This window comes from Canis lupus, chromosome 12 (assembly GCF_003254725.2).
Source record: "Canis lupus dingo isolate Sandy chromosome 12, ASM325472v2, whole genome shotgun sequence".
In the NCBI taxonomy this organism is placed as follows: domain Eukaryota; kingdom Metazoa; phylum Chordata; class Mammalia; order Carnivora; family Canidae; genus Canis; species Canis lupus.
The window spans coordinates 72171235-72190435 of NC_064254.1; the positions used below are offsets into that span (position 1 = coordinate 72171235).

Below are 19201 nucleotides of genomic sequence, written 5' to 3' on the forward strand. Positions count from 1 at the left end.
GAGAGCAAAAAGTCCATCAGATGGACACTGGTGCATGTTGCCCCATCCCCCAATCTAGAAGACATAGGCTGATTCTCTGAGCCTGAAGTCATCTCCTGGCCCTGTCACCCCCTCACCAGTCCCTCCAGACTTTTTTTGTCCTACTTTTAAACGAGGCAGTACAGAGTGTTTTTCCTTCCAGCCTAGGGTCAGCCTATGTTCCACTAACTTTTCTATCACCGGTGGAAACTCTTAGCTTCTTGCACTGAAATATCAAGATAGCAAATTTCTATAAAACAAAACAGACTCAATGTACAATGCAGGTGTATGTTAGTAAGTAAAACAATATATCTGCTGTTTAGAAAATGGCTTGTCTTATACCAGGATTTTATATGAAGATTTCACTCATATGTAGAAATTAAGAAACGAAACAGATGAACATAGAGGAAGGGAAAGAAAAATAAGATGAAAACAGAGGGAGGCAAACTATATGAGACTCTTAGCTTTAGAAAACAGGGATGAAAAAAATTTAAAAATTAGAAAAATAAAACAGGGGCGCCTGGGGGGCTCAGCAGTCAGCCCTTCGGCTCACGTCGTGACCCCAGGGTCCCGGGATCGAGTCCCACATTGGGCTCCCTGCAGGGAGCCTGCTTCTCCCTCTGCCTGGGTCTCTGCCTCTCTCTGTGTGTCTCATGAATAAATAAATAAAATCTTTAAAAAAAAAAAACACTTTAGAAAACAAACTGAGGGCCTCTGGAGGGGCAGTGGGTGGGGGACAGGGTAACTGGGCATTAAGGAGGGCACGTGATTCAATGAGCACTGGGTATTATATGCAACTGACGAATCACTAAATTCTACCCCTGAAACTAAACTATATTTTAACTAAATTGCATTTATATTTTTGTTTTTTTAAAAAAAGACTTCACTATAAAAACCATGTAGAAGAGGAGAGTGTTGATTGTCCCAAACATTAGAGATTTTAAGGGCTGCTATGTTATTTCCTGTGTATTTCTATTAATTTACCTTAAATTTTTATTAAATTAACATTTTTTTCCTATTGAAGAGGTAACAGTGTACTAGACATTTGGTCACCAGATTGTGACCAAGTCATTCCTAAAATACTCATTTTTAAGAATAGTTCATTACAGGGGTGCCAACAATAACTCCAATATCCTGCCTTTAACTACTGCTGCATTTGAAATTAGCGCTCTGGTATTTCCTTGCCCCCTCCCCCAATGCACATAATTAAGGGCTAGAAAGATGGCTTCCAAACATCTTCCCAATTTCTGGATAAAAAAAGCAGAATCTCGGGATCCCTGGGTGGCTCAGAGGTTTAGCGCCTGCCTTTGCCCCAGGGCGTGACCCTGGGGTCCCGGGATCGAGTCCCACGTCGGGCTCCCAGCATGGAGCCTGCTTCTCCCTCTGCCCCTCTCTCTCTCTCTCTCTCTCTCTCTCTCTCTCTCTCTGTCTCTCTGTGTGTCTCTCATGAATAAATAAAATTAAAAAAAAAAAAAAAGGCAGGTTCTGTAGGAAACAGTGGATTCCGTTGTTAACCCGCCAGCTGTTCATCGGCAAAGGTCCAAAGTGTAGATCGATGCGGGTCAGTAGCAGCTGATGGAGTCCGGCGGGTTCGGCGCGCACAGAGCAGACGCTGGCGTCGTGGGTGAGGACCGAGGATGCAGGACAAGTTCTTCTCTAGCACCGACTGCGGAGGCACCGAAGAGCTGCGCGGAGCCCCAATCTGGGCAGGAGGACCGTGGAGCTGGGGGCGCTCGCCCCGCCCTGGCCGCGCTCGGCTACAGGCCCTTGGTCCCCTGCTTGTCACCCGTGCGCCGGCAGCCCTGTGCTTGTTCGGGCCCTGCCGTAAGCCCGTGGGTGTAGTTCGGGTGCTGAGGGGCTGAGCTGGACACTGTACCCCGTGACCCCCGGTCTCGTGCTGTGTCCTCCAGTCCACAGAAGGGGAGTCTGTCTTCGCTTGCCCGGTACATACTCCATGAAGTGCCCGACGTCTTCGATGGCTTAGACCCCAGATGACCCAGCATCAGCTTCCAGGGAACAACAGTTTCCGGGTTACGCCGTCTGCCGGGGAAGGCCGCCGGTCCGGCAGCTCCCCAGCCCCCCGCCTGCTGGCCCCGTGGGGCCCTGAGCCGGGACACGGCCCACGCGGAGCCAGGCCTTCCCTCCTCGGGCGACGCCGCGAGCCCTCGCTCGGCCGTGCCCTCCTGCACCCCGGTAGCTTACCGCGAGGGGCGCCCCTTTGTCCCCCGCGTGAGAACCTGGGGGGCCTCCCGTAGCCGAGGGTGAGCTGTGCTCCTCAGCCCACACGGAGGGCTCTCTCCCCGATTGGCTGACCCCGAAGGCTACGGAATCAGACTTCTCCATTACTGTCCCTCAGCCACCGAGAGAAAAATGATTCGGCACGAGTAGAAACACTAAAAATCACGATGAAGCTCCTACGGCGGTCATCCCATGGGGCACAGGGCCTCATTCTTAGCCCTAGTGTCATTTTGAACTGGGAATTCTTTGTCATGGGAGCTCCTGTGTGCATTGTAGGGTATTTGTCAACATCCTTGGCCTTTGTCCACTAGATGCCAGTAGAGCACACCCCGACCCAACAAAAATGTCCCTAGACGGTGCCAAATGTCCAGGAGCTGGGAGGTGGGGATAACGAAGTCAACCCCGCTTGAGAACCACTGCGGAATGTGATTAAAGACTTCTCTCTATATAGGACGGAGTCTCCAGGGAGTTCTTCTAGATACGTAGGGGAGTCTCTCAGATATTTCTTCCTAAAAGGACTATCTTCTTTCCTTTTTCCAACAAGTTGTGAATCTCGTCTTTGAGGCCCCGTCCTTGTCAACAAGGCATCAGGTAGTGGAAAGGACCCTGAACCAGCATCAAAAGACCGCATTTTTCCCAACAATGCCATTATTAGCCTTGATCTTAAGCAGACCCTTTATTACGCTGAACCTTAGTTTATCCATCAGTCAAAAAGGCTGTGGGGGTGCCTCGGTGGCTCAGTCGATTGAGCGTCTTACTCAGTTTCAGCTCAGGTCATGATCTTCGGGTCATGGGATTGAGCTCCAAGTTGGGTTCTGTGGTGGGCGTGGAGGGGGCCTGCTTACGATTATCTCTGTCCCTCTCCCTCTGCCCCTCCCACCCCCACTCGCGCTCACTCTCCAAAAAAAAAAAAAAAAGAAGAAGAAGAAGAAAGATTGTGGAAATGAGAGAAGTATATATTTGAAAGCACTTTTAAAATCAAAGAAAGCATCCCGCACCCGGATCTTGGTTTCTAATACCATTCTCCAATAAAGGGAGCCAGGGCTCTTCGGAGAAATGTCAGACTCTAGGACCGCGGCAGGCAGTGCGCACGACGACGGGCCTGCCACATCTTACAGCCTTGGAGCCAGAAAGTAAAGAAGTGCTCAAAAAATAATGATGATGATGAGGGGGTACGTCAGAGGGACACAGGAATCAAATAACAGCTCCCCATGGCAAAAGCTGGAACAATTTGAGGACAGAATAGATAAAGTACTATTGGATTATAACCCAGAGACCCGGAGTATAAAACAAATACCAGTGAGTCATGCTACAAATAAATAAATGGGGAGAAGGGACTACTTTCCTATGCAAAAGAATTTCAAATAGTTTATGCAGACACTTTGCCCTCAAGGTGGTGAAACATAACTCCTTACTCCTTAATCATAGGCTGCGCGTAGTGAATTCCTCCAAAGAGCACAGTATGGAAAGAGGGCCAAGGCGTAACCGCACAGCGGAGCGACCTGACAAGCATGGCCTCAGCCGGGGATCGGGTTCAACTCGTATGGGTAGGACGGCCCCTTGACCTGGTGTGCTGAGAAAGGCCTCTTACCCGGTGTGGTCTTCCTCCTAAAAACCCATAACCCCCATCTCACCATGAAAATACCAGATACGACTCATTTGAGGGACATTCTATAAAATACCTGACCAGTATTCTTCAAAACAGCCAAGGTCATCAAAAACCAGGAAAGTCTGAGAAACTGTCACAGCCAACAGGAGCCTAAATAGAGGTGACAACTAAACGTAATATGGCATCCTGGAACAAGATAGAGTCCTGGAAGAGAAAAAGGACATCAGGGGATCCCTGGGTGGCTCAGTGGTGAACGTCTGCCTTCAGCCCAGGGCGTGACCCGAGTCCTGGGATCGAGTCCCCATCGGGCTCCCTGCATGGAGCCTGCGCCTCCCTCTGCCTGGGTCTCTGCCTCTCTCTCTCTCTCTCTCTCTCTGTGTCTCTCATGAGTAAATAAATAAAATCTTTAAAAAAAAAAAAAAAGACATTAGGTTAAAACTAAGGGGAAATAGGAATAAAGTGTGAACTTTAGTTAATGCATTAATATTGGTTCATTAATTGTGACAAGTATAATATTGTAAGATGTTAATAATAACAGAAATAGTTGCAAGATACATGGGAATATGCCCTCTACTATCTTTGCAATTTTTCCATAAATCTAAAATTCGTCAAAAGCTAAAAGTATATTTAAAAAGCCACAGCTAAACCAAGACAGCTAATTTAGTGGTCATTTTATCCAGAAGCTATGCCATCAAGCTCTCGTACGTGTCCTCCTTAGTTTTAAGGGCCATTCACGGAGTCTGTCTCTGGTTTCACTCTCACGATGATGTTTAACATCCTTTATCAATCACGCTTCATCTCTCCTCCTACTAGCTTGGAATAGCTTTAGGTTTCCACGGCGGAGGCTCAAGAGTATCACATGCAGGTCTTCTCCTTGTTGGCATGGCTCCCGTGGCAGACCTGGTGTACGTACTCGCGTGAGGAAATCCACTCTTGGCTCCCTTTTCTTCCTCCACCTGGTCAGAACAGTTTCCTTTACAGCACACAGGTGCTTTCTTCTAACCAAGGTTTGGAAATTTCCCTGTTTGGTTTCTCTTCTCTTGGGTGAGAACGAAAAAATAGTGAGGAGGTACTCCGGCAGCACCCCTCTAGAGTTGTGGAAGGAAACCCAGATCCACCCAACAAGTAATGCAACTGAGTACGTGCAGGATGGGAACGGAGAGGGAGGGACCCTTCAGAATGGTAAAACCCGATGAAAAAATGTAAGTAACAGAACCGTTTCCCCTACGACAGTTCCACCTTTCTGGCTTTAGCCGTGATACTTAACCATATAATTGGAGGTTGTTCCCACCACCTTTATTTCAGGAAACAGTATTGCTTTATCATTCTGTGCATATGGCACTGTACCTAAGGACATGTGTGAGCATGGTCTCTTACAGAAACTGGATTCAGAATTACTGTGTTATCTAGAGAGCAGTGTTCTGTAATCTCTGAAGTGGTAATTATCTTAGTGATAGATTAACCAGTCAGGGTTCCCTATATGACCAGGAGCTATGGAATCAACTCAGTAGAGCTTTTCAACTTGATGAGCCGAGCATTTCCCTTAGTCAAGTTTACTGATGATGCCCAAAGTGGGTGTTTGACATAAAAATAATAACATAGATGGCATGTGCTTAATGACTCCCCAAAGCCTTCTCATTTAGACTTGGATGTGATCCATCCCGCCCCGAAGTGGGGAAGGTAACGGATGGCCCCCTCTGACCAGAGAGGACAAGGACACACAGGTGTAAAGCCTGAGCCACCTGATTCTGGGCAGTGTTTCCCCTTCTAGCCCACACTGCAGCCTTGGCATGGTTTCATGATTCTAATTATTACTTTTACTTTTAAAAAGGCTCTTTCTGGACCAAATCATGTTTGCTTGCTATTTTGATCCAAGGCCACACTGTCGCCGTATACAGCCATGGCTGATAATTTTAGGAATGGTGGACCGAAGTTAACCTAGAGGAGCTCTGGCCAATAGAACTTCCTCAGTGATGGCAGGTTCTATATCTGTGCTGCCCCTGCGGTGACCAGGAGCCACACGTGGCTGTCGAGCACTTGAAATGTGGCCAGGGCATTGCAGGAACTGTCTCTAAAATTTTATTTAATTTCGGTTAATCTAACTTTAAATAGCTACATGTGGCTAATGACCACCGGGTTAGCGTGGGTCTAGACAGGGTCGGGACCCTCCATTATGATGCAGGTTCCTCTTACACGTAACCTCTCAGCATTGCCTGGGCACACCGGACCATTCTTTGCCATTCTTTTAGAGAATTAATATTTTTGAGAACCCTTTTCTCTTAGGCTCAGAATATTTGGGATATATGAATAGGCAGCACAACGTTTCTTCTAAATTACGACCCACTTAAATTTGAAGCTGTGAGATCTTAGACCAGCACTCTAATAAAGTAAAATTCACTGAGTTTAGGGACTTCTGGGTGACTCCGTTGACTCTTGATCTCAGCTCAGGTCTTGATCTCAGGGTCGTGAGCTCAAGCTCTGCACTGGGCTTCACACTGGGTGTGGAGCCTACTTAGAAAAGAAAAATCCACTGACTTCATAGTTCACCACGCTCTTTTTGGTGGAAATGAGAAGACGGTGACCTGTATGTCTTCGATAACACCTTTAAGAGATTGAACCTTTAGAAAATTATTATTGGCAAGAGGTTTATTTCTTGGAAAAACAAAGGGCTGTTTTCTTTCACAGATACAAATCTGCTATTTGATGCCTGCAAAGTTCAGTGACACTTTAAATCAGAATTGGGTGATATTTACAGAGCCAGACATAAACGTAGCCCGCATGATGTTTCCACGAGATTCAATGCAATTTTGAGTTTATAGTCAGGGAGAAGGGGAACGTGGTTTATAAATTCATAATGCATTGCAGAGAAACCTTATAATATTAAAACAACAGCTGTTTTCATTACTGTTGTTGTTAAACTGAACAACTAAATTTAGAAGCTCCATGGAAGAAATTAGAGAGTTCTTAGTTATCCAGCAGTCCCTTGACTGGAAAATCTCAAGGAATGAGGAAAAGACCAAAGTAACATATTATTAGGAGTAATCTAACAATTCAGAAAAGAAGGCTGCTATCTCATTAGATACTTTTTTTCCTTCTAACGTGACTTTTGACTTTTTTTTAAGATTTTTTTAAGATTTTATTTATTTATTCATGAGAGACACAGCGGTGGTAAGGGAAGGAGAAGCAGGCTCCCTGCGGGGAGGCCGATGCAGGACTCGATCCCAGGACCCCGGGATCACGCCCCGAGCCAAAGGCAGATGCTCAGCCTCTGAGACACCCAGGAGTCCCTTCATGGCTTTTGACTTCTTAAAACAAATACTTTTTAGTTACGTTTAAGAGACAACTATCTTCCACAGATTATGATATTGGAAAAACACTTTTTATGCTGCGAGACAGAAAATAGTGAAATTGATCTAAAATGTTATTTGCTGTAAATTTGAACAAACTAAATTACCAAATGTTGCTTTTAATAGTGAACGGTTTTTGATGTTGCACTACATGGATCCTCTTTTGATGTGACTCTAATTTCTAATATCACAACTTGTTTCTACTTAGTGTCTTGAATTCATCATTACGGTCATGAAAATATTGTGTCAGTTCTTTATAATTACTGTTGTCAAATACTGGTAAACATGAACATATTTTTAGCTAATAGAATATTTTCGGTCCCCATAAGCCCTCCTTATGCTCCCTTCCAGCTAATATCCCTTGCCTATCGGAACATCTAACACCAAAGACTAATTTTGTCTGATTTTTTACTTTATTTAAGTAGAAGTAGGCTGTGTGTGCTCTTATGTCTGGCTCCTTCGACATGGTGTTTCTGTACTTCATCTATGTTGTTGAATGTAACAGTAAGTTCTTGATTTTCATTAACTGTACATTATACCATTATAGCTGTACCACAACTCATGTAATCATTCTGGACAATTTATGTAATCATTGATAGACATTTGGGTAAGTTTAAATTGGGGGCTTTTACAAATAATGCTTGTGTAGCTGTTTTCACATTCCTCTCAGACCTGTACCTAAAAGTAGAATCATTGCATTTTAGAGTAAATGCGTGTATGTTTAGTTTTGGTAAAAAATATTGCCAAACAGTTTTACAAAGTACTTGTACAGTATAGGAGAGTTCCCAATACTTTATATTTTCAGTATCCTCGCCAGTACTTGAGATTGTCAGGATATTTTTGTGGGGCAGGAGGAACCGCTTAACATCTATAATAATCGTACTTTAGCTTTTGGAAAAAGCTACCTGGGGAGCAGCTGGCTTAACAGTTTTAGGCTGTAGACACCCCTACACACACACACACTGGGAACATCAAATGTTCCCACTCCCAACTTGCCCTAGACCCAGACAGCAAGCACCTTGAAGAGTAACCTTCGACCCAGTTCGCTTTGGACAATGATGGCAGTTGTCCTGCAGAGAGACAGTTGGGTGAGAGAGAATGAAGCCCTGCTGTGACCCGAAGGCGGGGTGAGAAATACTTGACGAGTTAATAATACCAGAATTTGCCAGGCGCTCTCAGAGTGTGTCTGGTGATTTTCATTGTACGTGATTTGACACAAATAGCTGTCAGTTCACCCAACTGAACTCAACAAACATTATTTTGGTGAATGCTTCACTCCTAGCTTGTATATTATAGAGATGCAAAAGGAATGAAAGATGATGACTAAAAAAAAATGAGTCAGGAAAATGCAAGGTATAATAAATGGATCCCCTCTTGTATCTAGTGTCTAGCGGATTGGCAAAAACTACGCCCGGTAACTACGCTCCAGGGAGAGTAGTGTGAGGGTGTACACGTACTGTACTGCCAACGCGCTGTAGCCACGCTCGAAGGAAACTTGATGTATCTACTAACATTAGAAGTGTACAGGGGCAGCTGGCTGGCTCAGAAGAGCATCCAGCTCCGATCTCGAGGTTGTGAGTTCCAGCCCATGTTGGGTATAGGGATTATTTAAATAAATAAAAGTCAAAAAAAAATTTGAAGTGCACCTCTGCAATGACCCAGCAGTCTCATTTGTAGGAATAAGCCCTGGAGAGATACTCATCTGTGCATAAGAAATCATACCCAATGATATTTACCCTAAAAATTTTAGACATGAAAAAAACTCTTCAATAAAGGACGGGCAAAGCCATCTGTGGTATGTTCATGCATGGATTACTCTGCCATGGTTAAAAAGAATGAAGCGTCTCTAGAATGTAAGCTCTGTGAGGGCAGGAGCTTGGCTTTTGTTCGTTCCCATGTCTCCAGCCACTAGGACAATGCGCAGCAGCCATGTAGTACGTGCTCAGGAATTATTAAACACATCTGTAAGTATACGGCTGACCTCCAAGTCATGCTGCTGCATGAAAAAGCAAATTATGGGAAATCTGTTTTATAAAATACATATATGCGTGTATGTAAGTTCATAAAAACTTACTGAAAAAGTGTACATCAGCATGTGAAATACATACGTGTGATTGCACATCTATAAAAACTTTTCTGGAAAGACATACAGCGAATGACAACATGTTACCCCTTAAGGGCAAACAAAGGGAAGGGACACAATTTGGGAATAGTATTCAGAGAAGACTTCAGACTTCTCTGCAGTGTTTCCAATTTGGAAAAGGGTTATGTTTTCTTATATTAGGTAATTACAAGATATTTTTAAAATGACATTTTACTACGGAAAGATAATTTCCGTGTTGCCTGGCAGGTTGAAATAATATGGGCAAAGAGCTCCTCCCTCCAGAGTCCCACAGGCTACACGCGGCCATACAGAGTGTCCAGGCGTGCTGGATCTAGTTTCCCAAACGAATTCCTCAAATATATGGAATAAATTGGTGAAGAGGCTACAGTGATTCTACATACTTAGGAATCAGCCAGCTGATTCTTGTGTGTGTTCATCTTTGTTCTGATTTTTTTTACATTTGAAAAATACATTAAAAAGTGTTTATTTGAAAAGCGAAGTATTTATTTGCACTGAGTGCATTCACATCTTTACAAAAAGGCTTTTTTTCCTCCTTAATAAGGGAATAAAGAAGGTTAATAGAAGTAAATAGTAAGGGATGCGGAGTGAAAGGATCAGGAAAGCAGGATTTCCATTGCATGGGGGTTCACTGGCTCTCATGATAGGCGAGTCCGCCTCCCTAGCTCTGCTGTCCCGCCGGGGGCCGGGGCCGGGGGCCGGGGCTGTGTGGTCTCCGGGCGCTGCCCACTGCTCTGCGAGGAGGCCCACGCGATGGAGCAGGAGGCCGCCCAGCTCGTGTTTTGCCCTGGAAGACACAAAAGGGACAGCTGTGCCTCCTCAGTAGCACCTCTGGGGCGTTTTCGACCCGTTTTGGAGGTGGGTGACTCGGCCCCTGGGCCCCATAGGGCCGCCCTGGGATGCAGCGTAGCTCGCGGCCTCCCACAGCTGACTCCCTGCCCGCAAGCCGCGTGCCAGGCACTGTACTGAGGGCTTCGTGTCCGTCGTCGTGTTTAACGCCGCGCTAACGGTATGGGACGGCTTCTCTCCTCATTTCATCCAACAAACAACCAAGTGTGCAGCTGAGACCGAATCAGGACGGTGCAGCGTGGCCCCGGGCCCCAGGACCACATCCCATAGTGTGCGCGCGTGTCTGCTCCACGCGGAACTGCTCTGGCCTTCGAAGACTTTCCAGCAGGAGTGGAATTGCCATTCTGCTTAAATCAAGGGCAGTAGCCATGGCTTAGTGAAGTTGCCTGTAAATCATGAATTCTTTTCTCCCTTCCCTCCCATTCTGTTCTATAATGATTTTATTTGCTGACATGAGACGTTAAATTAAACTCCTCTTTAGGTTTTAAGTGGAGTTCTCTGGAAGGAGGAACATTTGCCGTGGCTTTCGGAGAAATTGAGCTGCGCCTGGTCACCTGAGAGGTCTAGTGAGGGTTCCTTCCGTTCACGTTTTCTTCATTGGGTGCACATAGTTCTTTCAGTTTTTATCGCTAGCATTTATTTGCCGGACACTTAGTAAAATGTTTATCTTATTTAAATTGAATTTTGAAAGTTTCCTTCTTGGTTATTAATTCCAGGCTTTTAGGTTTTCCAGATTTAGGTTGACAGTGCCTTTCCTTTCAAAAAGAAATAGTCTGGGATCCCTGGGTGGCGCAGCGGTTTGGCGCCTGCCTTTGGCCCAGGGCGCGATCCTGGAGACCCGGGATCGAATCCCACGTCGGGCTTCCGATGCATGGAGCCTGCTTCTCTCTCTGCCTGTGTCTCTGCCCCTCTCTCTCTCTCTGTGACTATCATGAATAAATAAATAAAATCTTTAAAAAAAAAAAATAGTCTGATCGCTGATGTCATATGCTTTCTTTTCTTTTTTCTTTTTTTTTTTTTTTGTCATATGCTTTCTTAACAAAATTCTTCTCGGTCAAAAGAAAGTCAGAATGTAATTTTTCATCGGTGAATAGTTTGATTATTGCAGTGTGCTTTTATTCAGGTCTTCTGGGAACCTGTGGTAGCTCTGCCTTGATAACTAGACCCGTTTTCTGCTGAGAGCAGGTGTGTTGTACCTTGTTCTCCCAAAGACTGAAGATGCACACTAAATACGCACCCGCATTTATACTCCTGCTAAGACGTTTTAGCCTTGGGATTCCACTGAACTAAAATTCACGATGAGGAGGCCTCAGAAATAGACGTTTGCCTCTGAGTACAGAAGTGGTGTGTCCTACTAAAGCACATGACACTGTGCGCTCCCCCCCACTTCAGGGGAGTCCGCCCGAGCCCTTAGGGGAGGTTTTCGTTGTGTTACCCTTACCGAGTGCGCGGTGCGTCCTGGAATCTAACTGGCGCTGACCCTATGGCACGGGGAGGGCCTCGGTAGAGCGGCGGCGGGGCGGGTGGAGCGCGGCACCGCAGGGAAGCAGGGCAGGGGCTCCTCGCTGCGCCGCCCGCGGGGCGGGAGTTGGGGTCCGCGCTCGGCCCAGGCCCGCGCTTGGCGCTCCGGCCCCTGCCCCTCGGCTTCCCCAGGCCCCCCCAGCCCTGCCCCCCACATCCCCCCCGCCGGCCCTCCCGGGGCCCCACTGCTTGCCGGGCGGCCGCCCGGGAGGCACAGCTGCCGCCGTGTCCCCAGGCCCCCCTCCGGCCACGTGGGTCAGCGGAGCCTGGGTGCCGTCCCGTGCCGCCCTGACCGTCCCTTCCCCTGGAGCCGGGGTGCAGTGGGTGCACCCTGAAGTGCTGTCTGCGCTCCTGGCGCTGCACCCTCAGGAGGCCCGGGTTACGGGAAGCCCTGAAGTCCTGTCTGAGCACTTGCGCCCTGGGGGGAGGCAGGCTTTTTGTTTCTAGGACGTCTGTCCCCGCCGCCGCCTCTAGTATCCCCCTTCCGAGCCTGTTCCTCCTGTCCCTGCTCCCCGTGTGCCTCGGAGCCAGACAATCAACCGTGACTTTTTTAGCGGGAGAAAAAGTGGAAGCAGGGGAGGGAGGGCCAGGGCCGAAGGAGAGGCGCCCGGGCGGGGTCCTGCGCCCCCCCGCAAGCCCGAGCGGCCTGGGCCCCGTCCAGAGTCGGTGCTTACCCACTGAGCCACCAGCGCCCACGGCGACGTCTTGGCGGAGGGCGCGGCCACTGCCCTGAGCCCGCCTTGTCCCGGCCGCCCAGGTGTTAGGGCCCCTATCTTCCAGCCTTCTGGAGGAGGCAACGGTTTCAAATCAGGGTCACCAGTGGGCCGGCTTCCCCCGGGGAAAACAAAACCTCTTAGGAGGAGGCTTGGTGCCTGGCAAGTACGTTTAAGACCAGTTGAGACGAAAGTGACTGCTGTCCCTTTGAAGCCAGCGCCCAGCACCGGTGCCAGGCTGTCCCTGGCGGCGTGTTTACGCGGCTGCACCAAAGAAGCCGCTCCGGTCCCTGCCGCTGATCTGGAAGGCTGTGCTTCGGCAGCGCCGCCTCTGCTCACCGCAGGCCGCGAGCCCTGGGTCCCCCGGATGGCGTCATCGTGTCATCATGTGCGATTCTTGGATCTTTCTGCTTCCTCTGACCTTAACCAGCCGTTAGCTTTCAGCCGAGGGCCTGCGGCGTCTCGCTGTGACCCCTGCTGTTGCTCCATCAACAAGCCGGCCGGATGAGCCTGGAAACATTTGATTCAGAGACAAAAATAAAGTCTCCCAGAATCGTAAAGACCGCAGCAAAGGCATATTTGCATTCGCTTGACGAGGAGAACCGTCTTCTGGCTCAGCAGGATGGACGGTTGGAGGATGCGGCCAGGGGGTGATGGAGGGGACCCGCTGTGATGAAAAAATACGTAAAGCCATTTTTTTTAAAGATTTATTTATTTATTCATGAGAGACACAGAGAGAGAGAGGCAGAGACCCAGGCAGAGGGAGAAGCAGGCTCCATGCAGGGAGCCCGACGTGGGACTCGATCCTGGGACCCCAGGACCACATCCCGGGCTGAAGGCAGCGCGAAACCGCTGAGCCCCCCGGGCTGCCCCGTAAAGCCATTTAGATTGTCTTTCAAGAAGCAGCTTTACCACCAAGGATTTTTGAAGATTCATTCTGCTTGAGAGACTATGTTACCTTAAAGCACTCTCTCAAATTAATGAATTTACTAATTATTATTCTCAGTGCTAAGTTATAATTATTTGTTGTTTATTGTTCCTATTCTATAATTATGAAATACCATAGTTATATCAGGAATCAGCAAATGTTTTCTCAAAGGTCCAGAAAATAAAAATTACAGGCTTTGTGGTTTGCCAACCCTGGTCTTTGTGATCACCCGGTAAGTTTTGTCCAAGAGCTCTCTCCTCACACACACACTTGTGCAATTATTAATCCTCTACTGTTTGCCTGACATCAAGAATGTAAAAAACATAAAGACAGTTCCTTTTCTGAAAGATCTCATAGTCACAGGAGGAAGAACAATACACAGACACACTTGCCACAAGTGTTCACTATCGTGCAGTGCAAGGAGTGTCGTCAGTGGTGTTCAGAGGCGTGTGCCTGGGGAGGGCTGTGTGGACAACACGGCCTGAGGATGAGCCACGGACCTTCCTAATCAACAAACGGAGGACAGTGCATTCCAGGAAGGGAAATAATATTTATTCCTTGATGTAATATACTTATTTTGTTTTCTATCTCAATATAAAATCCCTGTTGCAGGGATAGATAACTCCAGTAACGACAAAGTGCTCCTGTAGTAGTGCTGAGGAAGAGCCCATTATTCAGTAATGACACAGCAAAGTAGGATACCGTTTAAGCAACTTGACCTCTAAAAAAAAAGAAAGAAAGAAAAATTAATTTAAAAAGGGAACTTGACTTCTGATTTTTATTTAAGTATTTTTAAGTTGGGGGAGGGGCCGAAGGGGAGAGAGAATCTTTGGGGTTTTTTTTGTTTTGTTTTGTTTTGTTTAAGATTTATCTACTTATTCATGAGAGACACAGAGAGAGAGAGAGAGAGGCAGAGACACAGGCAGAGGGAGAAGCAGCCCCATGCAGGGAGCCTGATGCGGGACTCGATTCCGGGACCCCGGGCTCGCGGCCTGGGCTGAGGGCAGACCCTCAACTGCTGAGCCACCTGGGTGTCCCAAGGGGAGAGAGAATCTTAAGCAGGTTGCACGCTCAGCGTGGAGCCCAAGGCGGGACTCGGTCTCACCTGAACCAAACCCAAGAGTCGGACGCTCCCCAGACTGAGCCACCCACCTGCCCGTATGCTTTTTCTGAACGTGATATTTTACTTTCCTAGACCGTGGGCGCAAGACTCCGGTCCATACCACGGCTTTAGACATGTAAGCAGCGAGCTTACATTACGTGAGTGAGGCCGTTACATAAGGTTTAGTCCCTTGGATTCTTATTGACACTGTGGCCGTTCCCAGATTTGCCACTGACCAGTTTTGAGCGAAATCTGTAGCCTGTGCTCATCTTTACTAATTAGAATCTGCTACTCGTCTGCAACAGGACGGGGTTGAAGTCGGTGATTTCGACGGCCCCTTCCAGGTCTCGGTGCTGGAGCTAAACTAGACAGAGTGTATGTCAGTAGACACCTTTCTCCTGCAGAAACCCACCTTGATTTGTTCACATCTCAATCTCTCACTTACTTGAATCGCCAACAATCCCAAAGGCCTTGAACTGTGATAAGTCTGCAACAGCGTACGGTCTGGAAAACACGGGAAGGGGGGGTTTATGGCGGCCTTGAAGTTAGTTACCTGGCGGCCAAACGCCGTAGCACCCAAGAGGCGGTGTTGCTCGGTTCTGAGAGTAGGCTCGCTGCCTTCGCGTCCCGGCTCTGCCGCACTCTGGCCTCGAACCTTTGGGCAGCTTCCTTAGCCTCTCTGTCCCTCAGTTTCCTCAGCTGCAAACTGGGAATAATATAGGTCCCATCTCACAGGATTGTTATTCTAAGTATTAAAGACACTCGTGGTTGTAAATGTCTTGTGTCTGGCAGAAATAAGCACTCAAGGTACGTCAGTTATTATAAGTACTATATAAATCCCTTTATAAAATATGATACCAAAACTATTAAAATGTTTTAAAATAATGATAACGCCATTGGAAATGAGCCATTGGAAATTATTCAAATATGATGATGAACAAGACAACACCGGTAAAAAACTTACGTGGTTGCTTAAAATTGCCGTAAAGTTCACATGAATAGAGCGTGTCCTGGCTGCGGTCACACCAAAATATTAGTATATTTGGCAGCTGGTCTGAAAGGAGAGCCCCTAATGAATTATGCCTCCCAGAGTTTACACCCTTCTGTTTTCTCTTAAAAATGAGCTGCCCGCGTATAATCAGTAAAATGCAGCCGAAATGAGCCCGTAAGACTTCCAAGGCTGTGTCTGAGAGTCCTTGCGGCTCCTCCTCGTGTACCGGGGCCACGTCCGGCTCACCCTGCGACGGGCGTGCTGCGATGAAGCCCAGGCCAGCTAAGGACAAAGGTGTTTGACCAGCCCTCCCCGTTCCCGCCACCCCTGCCCAGGTGCCACACAGCAAGTGAAGAATTCCTTAAATGATTCCAGAGCCAATGACATCCGCCCGACAGACCTCAAATGAGAGCCACCCGCCGAATGCTGAACTCCAGCAAGCCTCAAAACCATGAAATGGGGTAATATACTGCTATTTTAAGGCGCTACGTGTGAGGTGTTTTTTTAATACAGCAGTAGAAAACCCAGTGCAGTGAATTTTCTATAACGAGAGTGTATCATTTGATAAAAGCAATAATTTAATCTCTTTAAATAATGTTTTTTTTTTTTAAAGATTGTATCTATTTATTAATGAGAGACACAGGGAGAGAGGCAGGGACAAAGGCAGAGAGAAAAGCAGGCTCCTTGCAGGGAGTAAGACTCGATCCCAGGACCCTGGGGTCACACCCTGAGCCCAAGGCAGACGCTCAACCGCTGAGCCCTCCGGGCGTCCCTAAATAATGTTATTTTCAACATCAGTGTAGTGTCAACGCTAGGAGTATTATGCTTTATATGTGTCTTTAAGTTGTGTATTTGGTCATTTTCAACCTATAAATTAACAAGAATAATACCTTAGCTACCCTAAATCAGGGTAAGCTTATTGGACTTTATACAGGTAACAAAGTACAGGGTGGTCAAGGAATTATATTTATTTGTGTGGAAATTCTCTAATCAACTCTTACAGAGAACCTCCTTTTTTCTGAGACATAGGTATAGGATTTCTCTTGACAATGACAAACAGAGCATATTGAATGCTTTTTTTTTTTTTTTTTTTTTTTTTTTTTAATTGGACCGCTCCTGTCTGGGAAATCTAAATGTGTGGTCCTCACCTCTCGGGAGTCCCATGTTCAGCCCCCGGGAATCTGGTGTGGACTGGAGCACCTGCTGTGCTCCCTCCGACACCCACAGACGCGGTGAGGAGCACAACGCGGAATGTCGTTCACCCACTGAGGCCCGTGTGTGTAGTACGTGTAAAGAATTCTGGTCTGGGAAAAAAAAAAAAGAATTCTGGTCTGGGGGGCCCTGAGTGGCTCAGGTCATGATCTCGGGGTCCTGCGACGGGGCCCACATCAACCCCCTGCTCAGCAGTGAGTCCGCTTGTCTCCCTCTGCCCCTCCCCCACTCGTGCACGTTCTCTCTCAAATGAATAAATAAAACTTAAAAAAAAAGAGAGAGAATCCTGGGCTAGGGCATTATTACTCCTCAAGACTCCTCATGCAGTTTTGCAGAGCGTTACACATAGACTCTCTCTAGTTGTGCGCTTGCTCTGGTAAAGAGAGATCAACGCTTTTCTATGTTACCAAGTCCATAATTTCAAATTCTATATTATAAAAGTAAAACCCTTGCCAGAAGGATTATCTGAACTACAATGGCTCACTAATTTAAAATTTTAGAGTTTTCCCCCTTTGTGTTTTCTATTTTCTTTTCTTTTTTTTTTTTTTTTTAATTGGAGTAACTGACTAGGTGTCATTTTATGGAAACCTGGAGGATACAACTGATGCAGTCCAGATTTGGGTGGAACGTGTGGTGGAAACCGAGCTGCTTCTGGGTTCTGGGTGTCCTGGTACAGACGTGGTGCAGACCTAGGACCTATTCGGGCCTTTCCTGTTTGCATCAGACCCTGTGAGACCCAGTGGTGGATAAGTGATCCTTTGTGACTCTGCTCTCAAGTGTGTCCTCAAGTTCAGCTCCTCCTACTTAGTCATAGTTCTGCATACTTTGGGCTCTATTAGTAAGAAAAGATATTTCTGAAGACAAGAAGGATGTTTCAAGTAATTAAGGAGACAGTGCACCCTTGTGATAAAATATAATCTTTACAACGCACGTTTCTTTGAAGATCAGTCTGTTTTTTGAAGAAACCTCGAATGCTTTTGACTTGAGGTTAATGGGGGATAAACATCCCAAAAGACTTCATTTTTTTCTGTTGTAATCCCTATGAATTTTAGCAACTGGTTTTCGCTGTTTCGGTTTCTCAGTAGCTCACATTTGAAGTATGTGAGAATTCAGGCGTGCTATCCAGAATTTGCCTTACATACTTGGTAATTTTAGTTTTATTTTTTTTTTAAGATTTTATTTATTCATGATAGACATAGAGAGAGAGAGAGGCAGAGACACAGGCAGAGGGAGAAGCAGGCTCCATGCAGGGAGCCCGATGTGGGACTCGATCCTGGGTCTCCAGGATCAGGCCCTGGGCTGAAGGCGGTGCTAAACCAATGAGCCACCAGGGCTGCCCGGTAATTTTAGTTTTATTTAAACTGTTCAAAAGATTGATGTTTACCTGAGCTATACATGTATTTACATTTTGTAAATATATATACAATAGAAACCTCCTGAAGTATTCTTTGGAGGTGAACAAAAACAATTTAGAACCTGTTTCGTTTTATTTTGGATGTTTCTAGAAAGATTTGTGATTTTTTTTTTCTTTATGTATCTTGAATTGCATAGACCTGGTCATTGGAATTGTGGCACTCTTCCAAAGCATCTCCTTCTGGTTCTCTATTGCTCCACAAGAAACCACCACAAAACGTAGTAAACTAAAGCCACCGTTTGTTATTGTCCCTGATGTTCTGGGCCAAGTTGGGTGCTTCGCATGTGGGGTCTCCCAGGGGGTTGCAGTCAGGAGTCCGCAGGGATGCCGTCAAACGAAGGCTTGACGCCGCTGACTATCCACGAGGGGCGCCTCTTAGTTCTGGGAGTTAGAGCACCTACAGTTAAGTTCATCTGACCTGCTCCGCACAGCACGGTGGTCTCAGATTGGTTGCACTTTTTACATGGCACTGGCTTCCAATTAGGGAGCCGTTTAGCTCAGATAATGGTAGAGGTTTTACTTTTATAATGTAAAACTTGAAATTACAGGCTTGATGAGTTAGAAAAGTGTTAATATCTCCGTCAAGTGCAAACGCAACTATGAAGGATCTATGTGCCTCGCTCTCCCCCGGCGCCTCCTCCCATTCGTGCACATTCTCTCTCTCTCTCTCTCTCTCTCTCTAAGATGAAAGTGGCCCATCTGTGCCACCTTGTTGACTGGTTTGCAGATTGGCCAGGTGTGAATCTTCGGAGCCTATCATCAGAGATCTCTAGGGTGGCGCACAGGAATGGATGTTTGCTCCAAGTTCTACGCAGGCTTCGTTGTGCTCCCGGGTTTGGGAAGCACAGACTCCGGCAGCATGACTTACCAGCTCCTCTGTTCCCATCAGCTCAAGTGGACCAAGCCAGTCTCCCTGAGCGTTGCCTGTGTCCTTGCTTTCAGCGTTCAGCCCTCGTATCCCCTTCCTTCTCTTCACTCTCGTCTGCAGCACAGGCTTCCTCTTCATCAGACAAGGTCCTTCATTCAGCGCTCATGCCTGCATGTGACATCACACATCAACAGCAATTAGCACCTAGTGATTGCCTCCTACGTACAAGGCCCTATGTTAAGCGATGAAGTAATGTAAAATCAAGAAAC

General features: G+C 46.9%; 1 protein-coding gene and 1 long non-coding RNA gene across 5 annotated transcripts in view; one reads left to right on the top strand and one right to left on the bottom strand.

Annotated features, from left to right (window-relative positions):
- Nucleotides 1-19201, top strand: part of NT5DC1 (5'-nucleotidase domain containing 1) — a 118955-nt gene that overhangs the window by 75882 nt on the left and 23872 nt on the right. The gene's annotated exons all lie outside the window — the stretch shown is intronic.
- Nucleotides 13149-19201, bottom strand: part of LOC112658537 (uncharacterized) — a 57410-nt gene continuing 51357 nt past the window's right edge. For 2 of the 3 annotated variants that reach the window (XR_007401405.1, XR_007401403.1), the window contains exons 6-9: nucleotides 18933-19100; nucleotides 14893-14951; nucleotides 14684-14811; nucleotides 13149-14066 (exon numbers count right to left, since the gene is read on the bottom strand). This is a non-coding gene — a long non-coding RNA (uncharacterized LOC112658537). The remainder of the gene's footprint in view (nucleotides 14067-14683; nucleotides 14812-14892; nucleotides 14952-18932; nucleotides 19101-19201) is intronic. The other variant, XR_007401404.1, reaches the window with a different exon arrangement.